The sequence below is a fragment of the Wyeomyia smithii genome, chromosome 2 (genome assembly GCF_029784165.1).
Source record: "Wyeomyia smithii strain HCP4-BCI-WySm-NY-G18 chromosome 2, ASM2978416v1, whole genome shotgun sequence".
NCBI classification, from domain to species: Eukaryota; Metazoa; Arthropoda; class Insecta; order Diptera; family Culicidae; genus Wyeomyia; species Wyeomyia smithii.
The window spans coordinates 269,373,964-269,391,917 of NC_073695.1; the positions used below are offsets into that span (position 1 = coordinate 269,373,964).

Below are 17,954 nucleotides of genomic sequence, written 5' to 3' on the forward strand. Positions count from 1 at the left end.
AACTAACTGTACAGTGAAGGTTGATCACGAGGATCGAAAAGAAAACATGAATTTGGCTCGATTTGACCTCAGATTCCCCACCTGAAGGTTTTAGATTATTTATTTCTAAATTTCTATCGAAATTTCGTTTCGAGAAACTCGCTAGTCAAATGACACTGTAAATTTTTTTTTAACTGCACTAAGAATTTAGTTAGACGTTCAACTTCCAAGGGTCTCTGGCAACACTCCTGTTTTTCTAGGGCTGCTAGAAGTGTGCAATATTATTTTGGGAATCATTTATATGCAAACAAACCGCGATTCTAAAACGTTTCCAGAAAATTCTGTTTCAGTTTATCACTTATCTGTTAGATTATTCAGTACTAGTTGAACGTTCCCGGCGATGCCCGGGATCAAAGGTTACAAAGATAAGAATCATTTTTTTATATTTCATTGCATCATTAGCTCAAAATATAATTCACATTTTATACGTACATCTTTACTTTAAGTACTTTAATATTCTGAGAACGCACAGAACGGAAATACCCTTATTAGATTGTATTTTGTGATTTTGGGCTGATATACAGAAACTGGAAGTCGCCATTTTGGATTTCAAAATGGAGTTCCGCTTCCGTAAGTATTAAAATTGTTGAGCACATATCACTTTATGTTAATTTCCTGAAACCGGAAGTCGCCATTTTTTAATCCACAAAACTTCGTTAAAAATAAAAAAATAAAAGATTTTTAATTTAATTTAATGCCTAAGCTGCCTCTTAATCGATATTCAAACCAATGAATCGTAACCTTTCCTCCAGCTAAATGTCCCAAGAGTTCTAGTTTGGATTAACGAAAAAAAAGTAAAAAAGTAAATCGAATCTCGTAACGTGTAACTATTCACAAAACTATGAAAACATCAGACATGAAATACTTTTATGCTTAAAACATGGATTATTCTGCAAAAAAAAATTGTAGATGTTGAAAGAACAACGAACATTTTATTGAAAAAAAAAAACTCATATCATTGAATTCTGAATTGATTCTGAAGCGAACTGCGCATGAAAAGTCAAAATTTCGCATGTATACGTATAATACATGTAAATTTAAAAAAAAATATTTTCAGGTGTTTTTCTGTATTCTGTGTGCTGTATGTGGTCTCCGTGGCTCTGTGGTTAGCGATGTTGATTGGCTCCCACACAGTTGTGATATCGGCTTCGATCCCCGATCAGGTCGAAAATCAACACACCATGCAAAATGTGCTACAAACAATATCGATAACAAATTTCCTCAACTAATCTGGTTGATCAAGAGAACGTTATTGAAAGGCTAGCGTGCAATATTGTTGTGCCATATGTGGCATTCCATACGAAGTGTACATGCCACTTGGACACGACCATCACAGATTTTGCTCAAAGTTGGGAGAATTATTCATCCACTGTTTCTTTGAAAAAATCCTAATTTTGGAGTCGATTGGAATACCCACCGCTCTGTAGGACCCCCCTCTTTATTGCATAGTCACGCATTTTTTGTTAAAAATCTCTTTTTTATCCTTTTCTTACAATTCACAGACGATTTTTGAAGAAAATAAACCAAGGAATCCAGAAAAATATAACTTCTGACCAGAAGTGTTGCCAGATAAATTATTTTTGTATTTGAAAACTAAATTTTCATTTTTCGGCAAATGCAGCTATTTTTATTTTAAATTTGATAATTTTATTGTGTTCCTTGGAAAATTTCACGTAAGAAACAACTATCATCCATTCTTGAGATATGACATTTTTACGAAAATAGTTGTAAATTTCGTAATTAATTTATTTTATAATTTAAAGACGTAAGATTTAGGTGAACTTTGAAGAAACTAAACCAAGGAATCCAGAAAAAAAATTGTTTTTGACCGGAAGTATTGCCAGATAGATTATTTTTGTATTTCATAACTAAATTTGCATTTTTTGGCAAATGCAGCCAATCTTATTTCAAATTCGATGTTTTAATCGTATTTCTCGGAAAATTTTACGTAAGTAACAATTATCACCCCGAGGTAATATGAACCAATCCGAGATATAGCATTTTTATGAAAAATTAATTCCAAAATTTGAAACTATTTTCGTAAAAATGCTATATCTCGAGATTGGCTCATATTACCACGGGGTGATAAATGTTTCCTACGTAAAATTTTCCGAAAAATACCATGAAACCATCAAATTGAAAATAAAAATAGCTGCATTTGCCGAAAAATTCAAATTTAGTTTTCAAATACAAAAATAATCTATTTGGCAACACTTCTGGTCAAAAACAATTCCTTTTCTGGATTCCTTGGCTTATTTTCTTCAAAATTCATCTATTGCTATTTTTCGTGTGTATTACATTTAGAAATTGTAAAAAAATTAGTTCCGAAATTTACAACTTTTTCCGTTAAAATGTTTTATCTCGAGATTGGCTCATATTACCTCGGGATGATAGTTGTTTTTTACGTAAAATTTTCCAAGGAACACAATGGAATTATCCAATTCAAAATAAAAATGGCTGCATTTGCCGAAAAATGTAAATTTAGTTTTCAAATACAAAAATAATTTATCTGGCAACACTTCCGGTCAATAGTTATATTTTTTCTGGATTCCTTGGTTTATTTTCTTCGAAAATCATCTATCAGTATTTTTCGGACATGTTAAGTCTATGAATTGTAAGAAAAAGAAAAAAGAGATTTTGAACAAAAAAGCGTGACTTTGCAATAAAAAGGGGGGTGGTCCTACAGAACGGGAGTATTCCAATTGACACCAAATTTGACATTTTTCCAAAGTGACAGTAGATGAATAATTCTCCCAACTTTGAGCAAAATCTGTGATGGTCGTGTCCAAGTTTGTGCTGTTTCGTGGTCACTTCGTATGGAATGACCCATATACAGAAAATCATCTTCAAACATACGTAGTTTTGTGAATAATATTTCAACTTTTAGCATTAAGATACCTTTTATTTTTCCTCAAATGTCTTTTCTGAACGTTAGCAAACATTTTAATGGAAAAAGAGTCACATGTCATCGCTTTGAACTTAGATTTAGAGGCAAATTCAGTAAAAATGGTCATAATTTTGCATTTTTCGCATGTCATCGCTTTAAATTTTGATTTAGAGGCAAATTCTGCATAATAAGCCATAAATTTGCATGTTTTACGTAGTTTTGTGAAGTCATCTCGAGTTTTAGTAATCAGATAATTTTTATTTTTTCTCAAATGTCTTTCCAGAACGTTATCAAACATTTTAATAAAAAAAAATCATATGTCATTGCTTTGAATTTTGATTTAGAGGCGAATTAAGCATAAAAAGTCATAATTTTAGTAATCAGATGCTTTTTATTTTTCCTCAAATGTCTTTCCTGAACATCAACAAACATTTTCATGAAAAAAAACCACCTGTCACCGCTTATTTTTTTGATTTAGAACGATTTAAAATGATGGTGGTGATTGTACACCTCAGAGAAGAGGGGAATAACATCAATAAGATCAATTCCATTTTTATATAGTAGATTGACGTAGAATTATGTCTCACGGCAACATTCTGACAGAAGAGTATAATTTGGTAATTTCTCAATTTTCATCAATCGATTGGAACATTAACTTCGCGTACACCAAAATACGATGGGTGATTTTGTGCTAACTATTGTTCTATTTAAATGTAAAGAGCCTTGTTGAGCGCATATTTCGTCCAAACGGAGCAGAAAACAAGGCGAAAGCCAAGAGTTTTGTATACGACGAAAAAGAAGACGAAACATTTCATTGCCGTTTCCGAAAGCTGTACTGGCGGCAATCGAAGAATAAAACCTAAGAAGTGAAGCGATAATACAACACTATGTTTGTCGCGTAGTTTTTACTACCATCTGCAATGTTTTTGGCAAATTATATGGACTACTTTAATCGAATGATTTTTGGGGGCTAACAAGCGCCATTGAAGTGTCACAATAGAGACACTTAGCAAGCTGTTTAATTTCTCGTCACTGCGAATTGCCATTTGCGTATGACGTGGGATAATTGTTGCTTTATGGTTATCTCGGCAGCATAACAATAACAGCCACCAGATAGACGAAATTCTCGAAAGTGGTACTGACTTACTTACTTTACTTTACTTTGTTGGCTAACGGATCGTTTCACCGGTCTAGGGCCGAACGAACTAGAGATGTCCAGCTTCTTCTGTCTTGGGCAGCCGTTCTCCAGTCTCCTCGTACACCAGCAGATCGTGCATCTTCTTCCACCGCGCACATCCACCGCGTACGATGCCTACCGCGGAGCCGACGGCCTCTTCCTGGTTCTCTACTGAAAATAGTTTTGGCGGCTTCTTGTCAGGCATCCTGGCTACATGTTCAGCCCACTGAAGCCTGCCCTGCTGTATTACCTTCACTATATCAGCATGTTTGTATACCTGGTACAACTCGTGATTCATGCGTCTGCGCCACACTCCATCTTCCAGTTTACCGCCAAGTATCGATCCCAGAGCTTTACGCTCAAAACCTCCGAGCACTCGTCGATCGGCTTCCTTCAGCGTCCATGCTTCATGTCCGTAAAGGGCCACCGGGAGTATCAGCGTCCTATACAGCGCTAGTTTTGTGCGAGTTTGCAATCTACGGGACCTTAGCTGGTTACGCAGTCCGTAGAAAGCCCTTTTCGCAGCTGCAACTCGTCGTTTCACTTCACGGCTCATATCGTTGTCACATGTCACAAGCGTACCAAGATATACGAATTCGTCAACCACTTCAAATCGTTCCCCATCTATCTCCACCTCAGCACCAACACCACGGGGACTCCCACGCTCTCTGCCAGCTACCATGTACTTCGTTTTGGCAGAGTTAATGACAAGCCCCAATCTCGCTGCTTTCGTGATGATCGTACTGTTTTTTTCCACGTTTGCTCTTCGTACTGCACCCTCAAGAGCGATGTTAAACAGTAAGGTGGTAATTCAGTCCATCCAACGTTACGAATGCGGCTGATGTCTCGCCAGCTATCCGCACGCACGATTTCGATCCCTCCAGCGTCATACGACTCAGCTTAATCAGTTTCGTAGGGAAACCGTGTTCCAGCATGATCTGCCACAGCTCTACTGATGGCTGTACATTAACCTACAGCTGAGCGAATCGATTCGCGTCGCATTTCGCGTCTATTATGGCAGAGGCCTAATGGGAAAGTTGTATCAGTTTGTTCAGAAGAATATTATTGTCGGTAATATTACAGAGATGCGATTGCGTAAATCCGAATTTGAATTGAACAATTGTTCTTTTGAGAACAAATAACACACTTATTTGAAGAGTTAATAGCTTTTGGTACCAACAGCAGTATAGTGACAGCCTCAGCGGTAGATGCAGATGCAGCCGGTACTTCCCTGAGGCCGATGTAAAGGTAAATGGGGGCAGCACGGCGAAACAGTTCGGGTTATGCTTAGACGCGTGTCATTTTTCGTTGTTGATATTCCCCACATGAAACGACGCGCTTTCGTATGATAGCGGTGGTATTAGCGGTAGATGCATTTGCCAACACTTCCTCCAGTAAAGCCGTGTCTAGTTTTCAATGTGAAAACACCTTTCTCATTGTGTTGACCGTGCGCCTTAGTCTTCACTATCAAGGTAACACGGAGATGTAAGATAAACACTACATCCTATGATAAATTGAACAATTGTCCTTATAAGGACAACAAATGAATTAATGAAGATTTAATTTTGAATTAGAATACTTCTCTCAGGAAGTTCGGCTACATAGGGATGTAAAATGAAAATCTAAAACTGAAAAAAGTGAGAAAAATTTCAAATGCTAATAAATCGGTTAGTTTTCGATGGATTTCCTTCGTTTTTGCAGCAATCGATTAGAAAACCTTCTAAGATTTCTACCAAATGCATGAAATTGCAATTTTATCATTCGAACTATTGTACTATTGAAAATAGTCAAGCCTTGTCAAAACACAAAATTCGACCTCTGATTGGTCGTTATACCGCGCTTTCCCAAGCACGGTCGGCAGAGTTATGGACCTAGTAAATTGGGAATGCATCATTTGGCCTTATAAGAGCTTCATCAGATAATAAACAAACATTTCATCGGATATTAAATTGAACAACTGAAATTTGAAGAACACAAATGATTATTTGAAGAGTTAATATTTTCTCGTTTTGCGCTATAATCCAAAGTCAATTATCTTCATCTACATGCATACTCTGACTATTTTTACGTGTTTGCGTCGCTTAGTGTTTGGCTACGGTCATGCAGAACGCAAATAACGGCGCGATGCGATTCGGCAAGACGAAATCTGTTGAAATGTATAGCTCTACTTCGCCTTAAAAAGAGCTGTACATTTCACCACGGTAAGGCGAATCGCATCGCGCCGGCATTCGCGTTCTGCATAACCGTAGCCTTTGTTCCGTTCCCGTTTAATGATGTCGTATTAAAATTGCATATTACAATTCGGCAGCACTTCAACTTCTCATTTGCACAAAATTTAAAAATATCCAATGAACTTCATTCAAAATATCAGACAAAAAGAAATTACAATACTGCCAATGAACGGTCAACGTTTATTTACTAGGAAAAATGACTGACACGCAAGTAGCCAGGTTATCTTTCTTGTAAAAGTATTCTACTTCAACCTTGCGGTCGTGGCTTTGCATACAACCTTCTTGTGATTTTTTAACTTGGTGTCTCAGCAGTTCCTAGCTGGACTAATAATAGAGTAAAATTTTCATTATATTAATTGAGACCTATTTTCGAATTCTGTGAACCAATTCCGATAAAGTTCATAAGAATTTTAAGAAATCGCTTTCAAACGAAATTTTTTGCGTGTAAATTCGTTTGAACATTAGTATATTATAACTCACATTGACAAGTACATTACATACGAAGCCAGAGTTACAACTTTGTCAAAACTTACTGACATCATTCTACACAATTCGTGAAATGCTCGAGAACTCCTGGGTAGATTTTCAGTCCATGTGTTTTAGTCACAAACCTGTAAATAAAAGAAAACATAAAAACATCCATCAGTAAAGAGTTTGCAACTACAATCCATATTCTACGACCGTGACAAACAATGTTCTAATCAAAAAATGCGTTTTATCAAAACAAGCATACTTCAATGACACCGAGCACACACAAAAGAAATAAATGTAATTATCGACCTGTCACAAAGTGAGCAATCGCCCAAAACATATAGGTTCCCAATTTATCTCTCTCCGACAATGTGACGGATGCTTGTTTCTGTGCAATGTATGTTTTTTTTTTTTTTTTCAACAAACAGCAAAGGAATTTGAGGCCAACAATATCGAACGATAGAGATTGATAAGGCTGCCAAAAAACAGCAAAAAAAATAACTTGTGCTCATTCACACCAAACAGAACACAGCCGCGCGCTGCCGCCATCGTTGGAATTATATATGATAAATGATGATGACACCTGGTTGGAATTTTAGATCTGCTCAGTACGGGGTTCAAACTATGGCACCAGTCCTTGGCCTGCAGGGCGGAGCCATATCACACTTCCACACAGCAGTGCCAAAGTTTCGACTTTGTTTTACGAGGCCGGTCACGTTCCCAAGGTGCGTCCATCCACTAGATCGATATATTTTCTTTGGTTTCGGTTCTGACACCTACGCATCAGTTGAACAGAAACGTTGTTCTACTAGGTTGAGAGAAAAAAAAATTCTACCGAGAAACAACCCACCGCCAGCTGCAGTACAGGTGGGTAAATTATTCGCCCGCGTAACGATTTACCCCCTTTCCGGAAAAGCGTGGAGAATCACTAACCGCAGGTCATGCGCATTTTTTACGGCTCTACCACCGCGACCGGCTGCGCTAAATTTCGTTGATTGAAGCTTTTACAAGCCGCGAACGCTGATAAATTTGCCACTAAATAATGTAGAACGGTACGTTCGGTGGGAAGTACACAGTTTTTTTTTCTGCACCAGCTGCTTTTCTGTACGATTTTCGGTACTTTTTCGGAGTACCGAAAACTGTTTCATTTATTCACATTCGATTAAAATTGTACGCGGGCGTTCGCTGCTGCTTTACCCAGTTTCTCCAGTGGTTTATGCCGCTATAAACGCACATTAAGGCCGCCAAATCGGTCGACTAAGGCGTCTCCGATGTTATACTTCACCCACTTTCGGACAAATAAATACAGGGTAACAGTTGTAGGAAATGTTCTCCTCGAGTTGCAATCAATTTTTGATGTGCAGGCGGTGGCACCGAAAATTTATACCAGCCGTTTTTTTTTTCCTATTACAGACCTGCACTTAGATGGGTAATTGGATTGGCATGGTTTTAACTTGTTGCAACGTTTTAAAGTGCGCAAAAAAAAATATGTAAAACACGTAACATAAAATTGATAATTTGATAATTCGCTAATTGGTGAACAATAGGTTTTATCGGCCATCAATTAGATGAACAATCAAAGCTCACAAGAAAAACTAATAAAGTAAGCAAACTCACTGAACCGAATAATTACACTGATAAACAGTCACGGACTGAAGGGTTAAAAAAACCTACAAAGAAGAATGCGACTTGTTATCGCCAGTTTCAAAGCACTTCATTTGTCATTAAGTGTGAGACCAAAACACAATCTACAGCTCGGAATAGTATGCATTGCAGAGCAATTTTCGTGACGAAAAGTACTCTGATAAGCAAACATACACTCACACATAGAACACATCGAGTATGCACTGCTCTGGACTGCACGTACGTAGGTACAACTCGTAGTAGGCCAGTCATGAAACAACAGGCACGTAAAATCTCCTCAGAAAATGATGACATTTTCCCGGGCACTAGAGACGGGAAAAATCCACCCACACACACGGGGCTCTCGGAAATGTGAAAAGCATTTTCGTGTCCTGGGGAACGTTTCCTGTGCACGCTTGGGTCGACATTTCCTGTCGTCTTTGGCGAAATGGCACCCAGAAGCGAACGTGTTAGGTTTAGGTTAGTGAGAGTAGATGTGCTACTGGATGCCATCTAGTCAGCCTATACACCAGAGTAGCGAACCTATACATTAGAGAAATGACAAGACACTCACCGTTGAGACAACTGTCAACATCAAAACGGGCGAGCTGTATAATTTTGTATTGCCGTTATCCGTTTTGATGTTGACAGTTGCCTTAACGGTGAGTGTCTTGTCATTTCTCTAATATACAGGTTCCCTAATGCCATCGAGGTCAGCGTCATCGTTCTACAAAGTGCACCTTGCTTCCTTCGCTTCGCTAACGCTCGCAGCAAACTGACTCTGTTTAGACATAGGTCAGACAAAAGAGGTTAATGCCATAAAAATACTCTCTAAACATTTTGTATCGAAATAGCCGATGAATAGCTAGTTTAAAACCATAAATCAACATAAAACGTGCAAGTCGAAATTGATATTTCGACCGAATCTTTTAAAAGCCTTCAATATCTTTTACAGTATTTTAATGGAAAATTCCAAAAAACGAGCAACCGTTTAGAGCTGTTTAGAAAGGTCTATCAAATGATCAAGCTGGAATGAATTTAAATATGGTTTAACAGAATTACTTGGTTTTCTTCTAGCCGAGTAATTTTGATGACACGTAAGGCAAATTCGAAAATTGATGAAATTGGAATGTTAAAAGACTTAGCAACGCTGGAATAGCCAAGACTATGGTCATGGAACTCATAACTGCCATGTGGTAACGCTTCTCAGATGAAGGACATCTGTCCCGTGGAAGAGAGCATTAGCAGTAGGGTGCCCCAAAATAACGTTTTGTCAGATATTCTGGGGGCTCAACCGGAAAATGATTGGTTATGGTGTAGCAAAAAAAAACTTTTGTATGGCGACAACTCTGGATAATGTTTAGTCGTTGTGCTAATTTGAGTTTTATGAAAAAAATCAATTTTTCATGTTTTTTTATTTTAAATTAATTTTATCACTTAAAAATCCTGTAGAACCGAACCCAAATATATTCTTTGCGCATCCTCCGGAATCCAAACTAACAGAAAAAAATTTTTTACGGCTTGTTGTGGCTCAAATTTCAATGTTACAAATTTTTTAACTCTTCTGAAATTTTTTTATTTTGGTGATTTCTGAAATTAAACCTTTAAAAAGCAGACCAAACTTTACTCTAGCAACCATACTATACCATATAAAGATGCGAAATTTTATGAGGAGAAACTTTCTAGAAGACACAAAAATCCTATCTTGAATCGTTGTTGAGCTATTCGAGTTTTTCCATGGAAATAATATCGTAAAATAGCACAACAACTAAACATTATCCAGAGTTGTCGTCATACAAAAGTTTTTTTGCTACACCATAACTAATCATTTTCCGGTTGAGCCCCCAGACTATTCGACAAAAGGTTATTTTGGGACACCCTAATTAGCAATTTCAAATAGTATGTAAATTGTGGTGGTAGATACAAATCAAATATCTTTGAATGTCCTTTTAGATAAAAAATTATTTCATTCAGACAACGTAGGTACCCAAAACAACCTGTTATCATGTGAGTAATCAAAATATTTTCAATACAAAATCAAGTTAATCAAACATAAGCAGGCATTTCACATGCTTATGTCCTTTCAGGTAATATTTCAAGTTCAAATAACGACAGGCCTTCCGTATTTGGTGCAGAGAAATCAGCCAATTGTGATTTGGGTAGTACCACACCTGAAAAGATGGACTACCTACAACAATCCATGCTGCAGTTAATGTAATGCAATTGGTGAGCGACGAAATCATTCCAAGGGAGATTTACAAAATCTCACGAGAAGTGAATCTAAATTTTTATTCATTGGTGATTTAAATGCGAAACATCGATCATGGAATAATACTTAAAGCAATTCCAATGGAAAAATATTGTTCAATGATTTCTCGATTGGATTACATTCAATTCCGTTGGGAATGCACCTATGATAGATTAAGTACTAACAAATCGAAGTCAGTCATGTAGTGATTCAGTAACTCATGCTGATTTTGATCCTGATCATCTTTCTATGACTTTCCATATCCCGTGAAACTGTTTCAAATTGCACTCGTTCTGTGTTTAATAGAAGACCAATTGGGACCAAAAAAGTTTGAATTATGATATTAGTCTACAAAATAGTTCTGACATTGACAGAACATTTTAGGACATTCGAGGAACCCGGAACTCATCGAATGAAATATAATATACTAATTATTGATAACGAATTTAAGGAAATCATATATTCAAAGGTTCACAAAAGAAAATCAAACAATGATTTACTCTCTAGCAAGTCGTATTTTTACTCACGCAAATTCGTTTAAACCATATAAATCACCAAGTTCCCCTTGAATAATTATCCAAGTTTTTGCCCAATTGGCCGTGGCCATGCTGAGAACGGTCAATTTAAAAAAAAAATCCGTCCCGAGTCTTTACGCGTTAAAGCAAGCTTATGGCTAAAACATATTCCAAAAAGCTGGCGACAAGTTCGCGTTGTATTTATTCCGAAATCTAATGAAAGATACAAAACAAGTCCACAATCGTTTAGACCGTGAATCATGTGAAAACTGATGTAAAACTCATCGATGACTATATAAAATCGGAATATCTGAAGCCAAAACCTTTGAACAGAGATCAATGCTGCTTATCATTCGAAGTCGACGAAATTATGCTAGCAGCCTTTCTAGATATCGAAGGCTCTTTTGATAATACATTCCATGATTCAATGAAAGGTGTTATGTTAAAACGTAACTTTAACATACCTATCATTGTTTGGAGCTTTGAAATGTTTAAAAGAGAAATAACTTGTAATCACGAAAGCTCAACAGTCACAATAAGGACCGCAAAGGAATGTCCACAGGGAAGCGTTATCTCGTCTCTGCTGTGGTAATTAGTGGTTGATAAACTGTTGGTACAACTAGAACCACAGGGCTATGAAGTAATTGGTTTTGCGAACGATATACTCGTTATAATTCGTGAAAAATTTGAGCATGTGATCAGAGTTACACTCCAACATGCTCTAAATTCTCAGAATGTGCCCTCAAAATAGAACTTAAGAAGTGGGTGAAACCAATGATTGACAACATTAGGAAAAACAATAAATCAGCTCGACAATCGAAAAGATTTATAGCAGCCCAAAAAATAGTAAACCAGCGATTTCTCAGTATCTCAAAAAAGACTCATGTACCTTCAGTGGCCTTCTAACGGGACATTGCCAAGTACACTGGGGTCGCATTTTACGCGGTTGGTTGTACCGCATTTAAAGGATTAGATTAGATATACTTATACTAAACTTATTTGATACCGCGTACAAATAATCTTCGGAATCGAGTAAAAATAATCCGCGTTATTATAAAGATATCCCGTTAAAAAAGACGCATAAAAACAACCCGCGTAAAAAGCGACCCCAGTGTAAACAATATCGATTTTGTAACCCAGATAGAAGAACCTCGGAACATCTACTATGTGACCGTGAAGCACTTTTTCAAAAGAGGTATCAATTCTTTGATAAATACTCAGTATAACCATTAGATATCTGTATGACTTCTTCCAATAAGGTAGTGAACTTTTTCGTTCAATAATACCTTATTGGGACGATGTCTTTAATCAGTAAGCGGAAAGCATTCATCACAATAGTTTTAATACACCCTGGTTAGGCTTACATTCAATCGGGGCTCGCCACAAAAGATCAGTTCTTCAAATCCCATTCTAGTCCACAACGATGATGATCGCATTTTTCTCACGAATGAACAAATAGCTCAAAAGCTTGCTCAGCAGTATGGGAGTGTTCATAATTACAGTTCGAACATAATGAGTGATGACTTCAATAAAAATCTTTGAAAATTTAAGGTATATAAGAGATAACAATAACCTTTCCTAGGCGAAGCTGTTTGTTTTGTTATAACAAACAACATTATGTAAATTTGAAAAAATGTAGAAAACTACTATAAAAAGTTATATTGAAATGATTATAACCGTAGACCTACGTTCAAAACCAGCTGAAGAGTCTTCATCCCTCGACTTTTCTGAGAAACAACGAATATGGTGTAAGAGCGGGGGCCTAGTGTGGTTGGTAACGTCTTCGCCAACCACGCTCGACGCCTGGGTTCGAATCCCACCGCCGACATAGGTGTCGATGGTTGTGAGGTGGCGTGATCCACTCACAACCAACCCAACTGGTCTAGACTCAATTCTAGCCGACACCGGGAGATTTTCTGAGGCGAAAAATCTCTGGGATCACGCCTTCCATCGCATGAGGAAGTAAAGCCGTTGGCGCCGGTCCGTTAATAAACGGGTCGTGAGTTAGGGTCCTGGGTGTGGAGTCGTCTCCCTGGGCGTCGGTGATTGGCCACAACAGTGGCGGAACTAGACCGACGGTAAATAAGCGAGAGTAAAAAAAAAACGAATATGGTGTCTGTGGTAAAGTTGTTTCTTGTCGGAAAGGTGTATTTATTTATGCAAAAATGATAAAAGTAAAATTCGTTTTTCACTTTCAGGTGGATTTATCACAAAATTGCGAATTCCAAAAATTTGAGAATAATTAATGAAACAACTTTACTGAAGATATTATGGTTGTAAAAACAATTGTTTTGAGTCAAAAGTGTTTCAGATGGTCTCGAGGTACGGCAAAGTCATTCCAATTTCAAAAGCTACAAAGAATTCAGCTGAAGTATCAAGTTATCGACCAACTAGTTTGCTGTCATCTATAAGGAAACTTGTTGATTTAATAATTTTTTATAGAATGATAACACCAGTGGTGGGCACCATTTCGCTAATTCGCTAATTAGCGACGCTAAAATTCAGTTAGCGATTCAGCGATTTCGCTAATTTTTGAGCTGGTTAGCGAAACTGTTAGCGTCGCTAAAATTTTTGCCTTCGAAACGCTAATCGCTAATTCGCTAAATTTTGTAGAGAAGCGACAATAGAAGTATTTAGAAAAACTGTGGATTGCTGATGGCGTACGTAAATTGATTCGAAAGATGAACATACTTTACTGCGAAAGTTACTTTTGTCAGTTTTTTTTACCCTAGAATGGAGTTCCAGTTATCGTACAAGCCACAAGAGCATTTTAAAGAACAAGCACAAGGTCTAGATTAAATTTTCGGCACACCAACATGACTACTTTGGTTCTACTTTTTCGATTCAGATAATAATTGAATTTTTATGAAAACATTCCTAAGAGTATCTATTTTCAATGCAAGCTAAATAACTTTTGTTATTCTTGTTTTTACAAAATCAAATATGAATACCGTTTCGTGAACCTCTTATTGTAAATACTTAGCTTTAAAAAGTAATTGTTTTCGTTTGTTTAACCAAAAAAGATCAAAGTGGTCCAAATCTTACAAAACACGACCAATAAATATAGCGATATGACTATTTACATATTAAAAAGTTAGCGATTAGCGAAAGTTCCGCTAATGTGGGTTTAGCGTTTAGCGTTTAGCGATTATCGAGCTAAATTTTCCGGTTAGCGGCTTAGCGATCAGGGTCGCTAAATTTTCGTTTAGCGGTGCCCACCACTGGATAACACTCATATCAATAAGATTACAATTTTTACAAATCAGTGGTTTCGTTTTCGCCATTGGCATTCGGCTACTAATCGGTTACTTAAAGTAACTAATAAATCTGTAAGTTATTGCACTGGAGCTACTCTTCTAGACATGTAAAAAGCAGTCGACAGTGTTTGACATAAAGTTTTCAATAGCTAAAATGTCGAATTCCAGCTTTTCTCTTTACCCACAAAAGACGAAAAATTTTGATTATGTGACGCCAATTGGTCCGATACAAATTTTATTTTCATTTATGTCAACCCCCTTCGAAATTGTTGTAAATTGGAAGGGGAAGAAAAAATAGGTCAAGCCGTTTTTTTAATATTATTGGTTTTTTGACAGCGCCTATATGCTCAAAATAACAACAATCAAGTACAGTGACAGTGAGAAAGCCGTCAAAAGGCAAGCCAAAAAATTGAAAACAATGATAAAGTATTATTTTTGAACATTCATTTGAATGCAAGTTACAAACATCGTAACTTGCATACAAATTTTCATTAAGGATATTTCGTTTTTTCTTCTCATTGTTATTTATATAGTGCCCACCGGAAGTAAAACTCTCAGTAGTCACGTCTATAAGATAACATGCAGAAATTCATTCATTCATTCATTGTATAACCCAGAGTGGTTTACTGGAAACTGGCTCGACCCACAGCGAGCATAGCAGCGGCCACTCCACACACTATTGCCTACTTTGCAAATTTATCTGGAGTTGATTTTCTTAGTTATTTTGATACAGATTCTGTTCCGCCCAATCTGTACGATTTCTGTGAAAAAGTACAGATAAAAATAGATTTTTTTAAATGGTTAGACGACCTCCCAGATGGTCTCGAGGTACGATGCTGACCTAACAAGCCAGTCGTCGTAGGTTCGAGTCTCGGCTCGGGAGAGACTGTTAGTGTCAGTAGGATCGTAGCGCTAGCCCCGCAATTGTCCTGTACACTAAACAGTTGGCTGCGAAGTCTGTGTGTAACAAACAGAAGTTCCGAAACGGAATATAGCACTTTGCTTTTTTTTATTGGTTAGAAAAGATTAGACAAAATCTCAAAATCTTTGTTACAAACTCTGCAACAATACAATGAATGCGATCTTGCATAACAAAAGTTTAATTGACGAGCGAACTAATTTAACAGAGTCAGCAACAGTGGCCTTAAAACAATGAACAAATATTGATTCAGTTGTTTTTCCGAAACCTCGCGCATGACTTGAACAAAGCTTCTAGTGACACCATTCGAGTGTAATACAGAGTATAGTTCATAATTGTTACCGAACGATGAAGGATTCTCCTATAATATGTTTTTTCCTTATACCCGAGTAAAAATATCGCATTCCCTACCCTATCAGAAAAAAGACGACTTGTAAATTGATCATACGATTCAACAATGGAAATGACTTTCGTAAACATATTTTGCAAATTTCTAAAACTGGTAGCAAGGACCAAAAGACAATAATGTTATATTTTAGAAAATATTTTTAATTTGAATGCGTGCATAGATTTTATCACAATGAGTATTTTTCGAATAAGAAAACGGTCATGAAAAATACAACCATTCTTCCACTAAATTTGCCTACGAGAGATTGATTGAATTTAAAATAATTCGGGTAAAAGCCGTACATCCAGAAAGCGCAAGTTTGATAGCCAAAGTACGCTGACATAATCATCGCTACTAAAAAGTTATGAATTTCAGTATTACATGGCAAATTTCATTGTTTTCGGATCCATAAATATTTCATTGAACCACAATGAATACTAAAAATGATTGCGTTGGATATATTTTCAAGCAACGCAATGCTCATTTAGTTATAAAAATACATATTACTAAAAGATGCTGTTTTCACCTGGTTCAAACTGACAGTCGATAACTGCTATTTCTGGTTATTGTTGACACTCCAGCTTTGTATCCTTTTTTTACTCTCAGGTCCAATGGTATAGATTTTGGTACAGATATTTTTCGAAAATAATACAGACAAAAAATTTTGCAGCTCGCAGTGCAGGTGAAAATGAGGCAACACGGCTTCCACAGCAGACAGACCAACAGAGGCTAACAGTGGATCGCGCACTCACTTGAGATTGTATATCACCTTTTAAAGCGCTAGATTTTGCAACCCCCTTCTGTGTGGGAAGCACCGTTTCACAGGCATGTCACCAAATTTGTGAATACTAAAACCAACCGTCCTTCAAGGACGACCACATATTTTCAATCTAAACTGGCACAAATCATAATTCATAGTTCCGAGTGAAACGGATTTGCACATTTGAAATTACCATTTACATTCCCAATCTAATCCCATTCTTCTTTCAACGATTTAGGTCTAATTGAACCTATTTAGGTCTATTAAGTATAAAGACTTTGAAAGATACATAAACGGTAATAATGCTGCCGATAAATTGAGTTTTTGTTTTAGCGAGTGGCAGAAAAATCTTAACTACTTATAATTCAATAAATTTGGGACGCTTAGAAAATGAAACCCAGCAATTTCATTTAATTTCTCGTCCTTGCAGATTAACATATGCGTATAACGTCAGATGATTCTCGTTCTGTTATTATCTCGAAAGCTTTCCTTTCCAGAACTTTACCAGCTACTAAGTATTCCATAACAACTAGCAGATATATGGACGCTCCAGCACCAGAGCAATATTCTTCGCAAATGATCCCGTTCATCTTTAACTCATTGGCGTCACTAAGAAAAAATGCTAGGGGGGGGGGGGGGCAAACACTCTATATTTTTCATGCAAAAACGGTATAGCAAGTTTTTTTACTCTTTATATTTCTCGTGGAGGTAATCTCCCAGATGGTCTCGAGATACGATGCTGGCCCAACAAGCTAGTCGTCGTAGGTTCGAGTATCGGCTTAGGAGAGACCGTTAGGGTCAGTAAGATCGTAGCGCTAGCCCCGTAATTGTCCTGTACACTGAACAGTCGGTTGTGAAGTCTGTATATTAAAAAACAGAAGGTCAAGTTCCGAATCGGAATGTAGCACCAAGGCTTTGCTCTTTTATTTCTCGTGGAATCCGACTTCGACACTGCAGCAGTAGCTGGAGGAAGTCGACAAAAATTACCGAATATCTGCTCTTCTGTTCTCATTCTTTTTCATTCCTGGGAAACATTTGATTTGTGGTGATATGAACCTAAGTCCATAGTTGAAACCAGTTGTTGAAGTAGTTTTACAACTATTTTGGTGTGGTCGATGAAAGAAATTATTATTATTTAGAAATCCCAAGTCCACTAGTGCCAACTGTACAATTTTGAGAAGTAAAATTGGTAATAGTATGATCACCTCTAGGCAGGGCTACAGAAACTGTCATAGAAATAGAAATGAAAGTAAAATTGTTGTGTGGTACCTTTAGTTCTAGGGAGAGAAACTCTTAAAGGAGAGAGGAGAAACCCTTAGGGGAGGAGAAACCTTGTAGACGACAAAATGAATGATAAAACGAAGCATTTTTGTGCCGATTTCAATAGCTGTACTGACTTGAAAAATGAACACTAAAAGCACAAATGACAGAAAATTTTT

General features: G+C 37.0%; 1 protein-coding gene across 8 annotated transcripts in view; it reads right to left on the reverse strand.

Annotated features, from left to right (window-relative positions):
- LOC129725904 (putative polypeptide N-acetylgalactosaminyltransferase 9) overlaps positions 1-17,954 on the reverse strand; it is a 205,657-nt gene that overhangs the window by 165,013 nt on the left and 22,690 nt on the right. The window contains exon 1 of one of the 8 annotated variants that reach the window (XM_055682330.1): positions 6,815-6,945. The exons of the other annotated variants lie outside the window; for them this stretch is intronic. The gene's annotated coding sequence lies outside the window, so the exon portion shown is untranslated. Of the gene's footprint in view, positions 1-6,814; positions 6,946-17,954 lie in introns of those variants that run through there. 8 annotated transcript variants of the gene reach the window in all.